The sequence below is a fragment of the Sphaerodactylus townsendi genome, linkage group LG13, assembly GCF_021028975.2.
Source record: "Sphaerodactylus townsendi isolate TG3544 linkage group LG13, MPM_Stown_v2.3, whole genome shotgun sequence".
Lineage (NCBI taxonomy): Eukaryota > Metazoa > Chordata > Lepidosauria > Squamata > Sphaerodactylidae > Sphaerodactylus > Sphaerodactylus townsendi.
Genome location: NC_059437.1, coordinates 1,976,080 through 1,982,279, shown reverse-complemented (window position 1 = coordinate 1,982,279; position 6,200 = coordinate 1,976,080).

Sequence of the window (6,200 nt, the reverse complement as noted above, 5' to 3'; positions counted from 1 at the left end):
CGACAGCAAAAAGCCGCCCACGCAACAGGCAACTGCGTCAACCTATATTAAGGAATTAGAGGAAACACATCTGTCCAAAACAAGGCACAACAGAAGGCAAAAGCTATGGAATAGCTACATACAAACCACAAATGAAACGAACTGAAATTGACAAGCGCAAGAAGCCACAGGAGAACAGGTGAGTCCAATAATGAGCAACACTGCAAGGTATGTGTGCAAGAAAATAAAGATTCTCCACTAGGTTAATATGGGATAATGTAGGACGGGCCCATCCTTGTTTTGAAACACCTAGAACAGTGATGGCGAACCTTTTCGAGACCGAGTGCCCAAACTGCAACCCAAAGCCCACTTATTTATAGGAAAGTGCCAACATGGCAATTTAACCTGAATACTGAGGTTTTAGTTTAGGAAAAATGGTTGGCTCAGAGGTGTGTGTTACTCGGGAGTAAGCTTGGTGAAGCAACCGTGTAACGCTTCGAATGGGTGAATCACGACCCTAGGAGGGTTTACTCAGAAGCAAGTCCCATTGCCAGCAACTGAGCTTACTCCCAGGTAAAGGATCGTGCCCAGGCCAGCCTAGATTTATTTATTATATTTATATACCGCCCTCCCCGAAGGCTCAGGTGTGTGTGTGGGGTGTGTGTGTGGGGGGGGTATATTCCCCCCCACGATGGACTCTGGGCGTGCGTGCCCACAGAGAGGGCTCTGAGTGCCACCTCTGGCACCCGTGCCATAGGTTCGCCACCACTGACCTAGAAGAATCTACCACAAAAGATTCCCTTAAATGAAGAATTTCCTCATAGTGGAGAATCTCGATTTTCTGCATGCTTACCTTACAGTATTGCTCCTTATTGGACTTACCTGTTCTCCTGCGGCTTCTTGCGTTGGCCAATTTCAGTTCATTCCGTTTGTGGTTTGCATGGCGTTAATACTTCGCTTTTGTTTTCTAATGTGCCTTTGTTTTGGATATATTCATTTCCTCTGACGCCTTAATATATGTCACTGCAGTAGCCTATTGTGTGGGTGGCTTTTTGTTGTTATTGATAGCTTATGCTAATTGCCCTTTTGTTTCCTTTGTAGGATAGTACAGTCACAATCCCCCAGTGCCCATAAATCTTCCCGATGGAGGCCACAAGGGGGCAGGACAAGGATACTGCTGCCTCCACCTCTGTCACACTTGCCAGGTGTGAGTTTGCACAAAACAGTTAACCTGGTAGGTGTAGCCAGGTAGGCCTAGGTCCGTGGTGGCGAACCTTTGGCACTCCAGATGTTATGGACTACAATTCCCACCAGCCCCTGCCAGCATGGTCAATTGGCCATGCTGGCAGGGGCTGATGGGAATTGTAGTCCATAACATCTGGAGTGCCAAAGGTTCGCCATTGGCCCTGCTGGAAGGGGCTGATGGGAATTGTGGTCCATAACATCTGGAGTGCCAAAGGTTCGCCATTGGCCATGCTGGAAGGGGCTTATGGGAATTGTAGTCCATAACATCTGGAGTGCCAAAGGTTTGCCCGCACGGGCCTAGGTACTGAGATAAGATTGAAATTCCCCGAAGACAAAACTCTACAAAATATAACTAACGGGATCTATTAAAATTGTGCCAGGATATTTCTAAAAGAACAGTGAGGATTAAAAGTAGCAAAGCTAGCTGCACAAATGAGAGCATTGGTTCAGTTTTACACGGCTATACCTGCCAGGTTCCCCTTTCCCGCTAAAATCCTCCAGTAGTCAAAACCCACTTTTATCCATGAGTCAGCAAAGACGGACAGCAGGTCTGCCTCGCTAATCAGGTACAAAGGTTGACTGAGCTCATTTGATCAAGCAGATTTGTGGCAGGGGGTGATAGTTAACTATGTGTCACTAGCTGTGTGACCGGAGGGCGGGGTGCTCAGAGTGAAGTAGGGACTTATCTGCAGCGAAGCCTGCCCAGTTCTCACAGGTATCGAAGCTCCTGATTTAATCTTTGCTCACTGGATGGGATGTGGCTTCGCTGTTCTCAGCCTTGTGGGGCGGGGGGACCTTAGGAGAGAAACTGTCTCCTCCCAGCCCGGGGACTCTTACCTCAGTAGCAAAAGATCCCAGCCTTGCTGAATCTCAATCAACCGCACAGTTATTTTCCAACTTTAACTTTTCTACTGCAGGCCAGAAACCTGAACCAATGTGCAAGAGGACAAGAAACTGCACGAAGGGACTCAGTTTCTTGGCAGTGACTTCTTAGCAGTTCAGAGTGAACCCACTTCATTCTCGAGCCTTTGTCGTAAAAAGGGTCCGGATTTGGCAGAACAAAATATCCTCCAGCCAGCAGTCAAAGCAAAGCTGGATGGAAATGGAACTTTGCACACACAGAGGGGACAACTTTGAACCCCTCTGAAAAGTCAAATCCTGCCACTCCTACGGTGCGTGTGTATTTGTGCCGCCATATATCACAGAAGGATGCAGATGATAAGTGCACCATCCTCTTGGCACCAGTTTTTGTAACCTTAGAAAGCCCACATCAAAAGAACATCTAGATCAGTGGTGGCGAACCTTTGTCATGGGTGCCAGAGGTGGCACTCAGAGCCCTCTCTGTGGGCACGCGTGCACAGAGTTCATCATGGGGGGGGGGAATTACACCCCAGACACACACACACCCCTAGGGCTGGCGCAAGGCGCGATCGCTTTACCTGGGAGTAAGCTCAAAGGTGCTGTAATGGGGCTTGCTTCTGATAAACCCTCCTAGAGATTGCATTGATCTCACCCGCTCATGACATTGCACGATTTGCTTCACCAAGCTTACCCCCTCGAGTAACATGTGCCGCAGCCAACCATTATTTTTTCTAAACTAAAACCTCAGTATTCAGGTTAAATTGCCGTGTTGGCACTTTGCGAATAAATAAGAGGGTTTTGGGTTGCAATTTGGGCACTCGGTCTCGAAAAGGTACGCCATCACTGATCTAGATTAACAGGGCAAAGCCCAGAAGTGCTAACACACACGGCCACCAGAGTTGCTCCTGCGCCGAGAACCCTTGGGACAAAACGGATAATGGATGATACGCTTTATACAGCTGAAGCTGCTCCCTACCGGCTGAAGGAGAAAATATTAATATACATTATGCTTTTGTTCAGTATTGCTAGTTTTTGATGATTGGCGAACTGGCACTTCCAGATGTTATGGACTACAATTCCATCAGCCCCTGCCAGCATACCACTGGCCATGCTGGCATTGGCTGGCGAAACTGAGCAGAAGCCAATGATCCATCTCAGATGCCATAGGTTCACATCACTGTGTGACTAGCATAATTATTTCACATGATCCATTTATTTCCGCCAAACGCGTGGCACAAATCCAGAGCACAGAAAATAGGGGCGTTAAGTTGGTCGGGAAGGAAGTGGAAGGTGGGACGGCCAGGTTTCTTTCTCACTTCCACTCTTATTGCTGCTGATGCCAAACCAGAAACCAGAGGGGATGAATGCCATGGCTTTTTTATCCAGAAGTATTTGAGACGTGGCGGCTGATGGGGGGTGCTTCCTGAGCCCATGGAAAATAAGCATAAGCATTTTTTTTATTGTCATTGTGCACGCACAATGAAATTTACAGCAGCATTCCTTGATGCACACCATTTCAGACTCATGCCCCATCCTCACTTTCCCCTTCCTCCACCCATCCCTACACAGCTACAAACACATCAACATCTAAGCGGCGGAGTTTCGGCATCAATACAGCTCTAGAGTAGAAGCTGTCTCTGAGCCTCTTTGTCCTAGCCTTTGATAGACTCGTGTATGCGTCTGTCGGATGGTCACAGTTCAAAAAGTATGTGCTGGATGAGGCGGGTCCTCAGAATATCTTCTTTGGGCTTTCTTTAGGCTTGAGGGAATTATAGAGTTCTTCCAAGGGGGGGAGAGGGCAGCCGATAATCCTCTGGGCAGTAGTGATCACCCTTTGGAGCGCCTTCCTATCTGCAACTGGAGAACCATACACAGATGCAGTAGGTTAAGATACCCCCTTTATTCTTTTGAGTAGTCAACATTTTGGGAAACAAGCATCTCAGCAGCTGCTTGACCAATAAATCAGTTGTCTAGTTAAAGTTCAAATGGTTTGTATCGATACTAAATCTGTAATATTATTCCCTATTACCATGACTAAGAAAGACTGCAAAACCACTATAAGCAAAAAAAAACGGAGGAGAAAAGATGAAAGGGGACACTGGCAAGGACCCTGCCACTCTCACTCAAGAGCAGCAGTGGCGTAGGAGGTTAAGAGCTCATGTATCTAATCTGGAGGAACCGGGTTTGATTCCCAGCTCTGCCGCCTGAGCTGTGGAGGCTTATCTGGGGAATTCAGATTAGCCTGTGCACTCCCCACACTGCGCCAACTGGGTGACCTGGGGCTTCAGTCACAAAGCTTCTCGGACTCTCTCAGTCCCACCCACCTTCACAGGGTGTTGTTTGTTGTGAGGGGAAGGGCAAGGAGATTGTCAGCCCCTTTGAGTCTCCTGCAGGAGAGAAAGGGGAGATATAAATCCAAACTCTTCTTCTTCTTCACTCTGCTCAGCAGAGTCCGATGCCTTCAGCCAACAGATGTGGGAGGCAGCACAGGGTAGTGGTTAGAGTGCCCAGCTGGAATCTGGAAAATTCGGGTTCAGTTCTCGGCAAGCTTGCTTTGCAACCCTGGGCCAGTCCCCCCCACTCAGCCTGACCTACCTCCTGTAACGGCTGCGAAGGATAGAGGGAGAAATGTTGGAAGCCAATCTTGACTCTCCATTGGTGAGGAAAGCAAGGTATCAAAAGTTGAGAATCCATCAAGTGGCTCTTCCTCCAGCAGAAGAGCCACTTAAGGTGTCAGGCCTCACAGGGCCACGTGGCCAACACTGGCGTCCCCTCTGAGGAACTCAGAATGCGTGCTTGGTGCTTGATGGCAATCCCTGCAGCCGGAGAGGGAACTCCTCTCAGACCTTTCCAGCTGCTGCCTGTCACTCAAGACCGGTCAGGGCTTTGTTCTCTCAGTGGGGGGGCGGCTCGTGAGTTGCAGCCTTCAGAGCTGAAACCTATCTTTAGTCTTGCATGTGCAGAAGTCCCAAAGCTTCACAAATGGGCTCATGGAGTGAGCGGTGCTTCATCGGTTTTCGGATTTAAACTAAACATGGGCCTGAACCCTTAATATGAGGTATGGTGGCCTCCTCTGTTCCCCTCTGTGGCCAATTGTCCTTTCAAAAAAAAAGTTATATATTTTCTGCCTATAAAAAGATGATATATTATGTGGTTGAGCTATCTAGAACTATAAGAGCATCAGAGCAGGGGGAAACACTGTGATGTCCCTTACCATAATACCCCTGTATAAAAGATCTGCCATTTGTTCTATTTAAGGAGGAAAAGAGTGTGACAGACGCGTGTTGCAGGCAGACACAATCAGATATTCCCACTGTGAACATCACCATATTGAGGATAATAACGGGGCTGGCAGACAGGTTTCATCACACGAGAAATGTTCTAACTGGCAGTCTAAGACACCTCTCTGATGTCTATCAAAAATTGCATTTATGACATCAACTAAGATAGTGTTTGTAAACTAGGACTTTTGCAAGCCCTACTACACCAGTACATTTTGAACATGAGTGCGCTACTGGATTAGAACGTAAGAACAAGCCAGCTAGATCAGACCAAAGTCCATCTAGTCCAGCTCTCTGCTACTCGCAGTGGCCCACCAGGTGCCATTGGGAGCTCACATGCAGGATGTGAAAGCAATGGTCTTCTGCTGCTGCTGCTGCCTCCCGAAAGCATCTGACCTAGAATTTGTTAAAGGCATTTGCAATCTAAGCTCAAAGGGAGGATCAAGAGATTGAGGTGGCCATGGAAATCTGACTTCTCCTCCATAAATCGGTCCAAGCTCCCTTTTAAGAGCTATCCAGGTGAGTGGCCCATCCACCACCTCCTGTGGCAACATATTCCAAACACCAATCACTGCGTTGGCAAGTGGAAGAAGTGTTTTCCTTTTTATTAGTCCTCAATCTTCCCCAGCATTTTTCAATGAATGCCCCCCCTGGTTTCTAAGTATTGTGAGAAGAGAGAGAATTTATACTCTGTCAACATTTTCTTACCCCATGCACTAATTTTATAACTTCAATCATAACCCTCTCCAGACGTCTCCTCTCCAAACTAAAGAGTCCCAAATGCTGCAGCTTCTTCTCATAAGGAAGGTGCTCCAGTCCCTCAATCATCCTCGT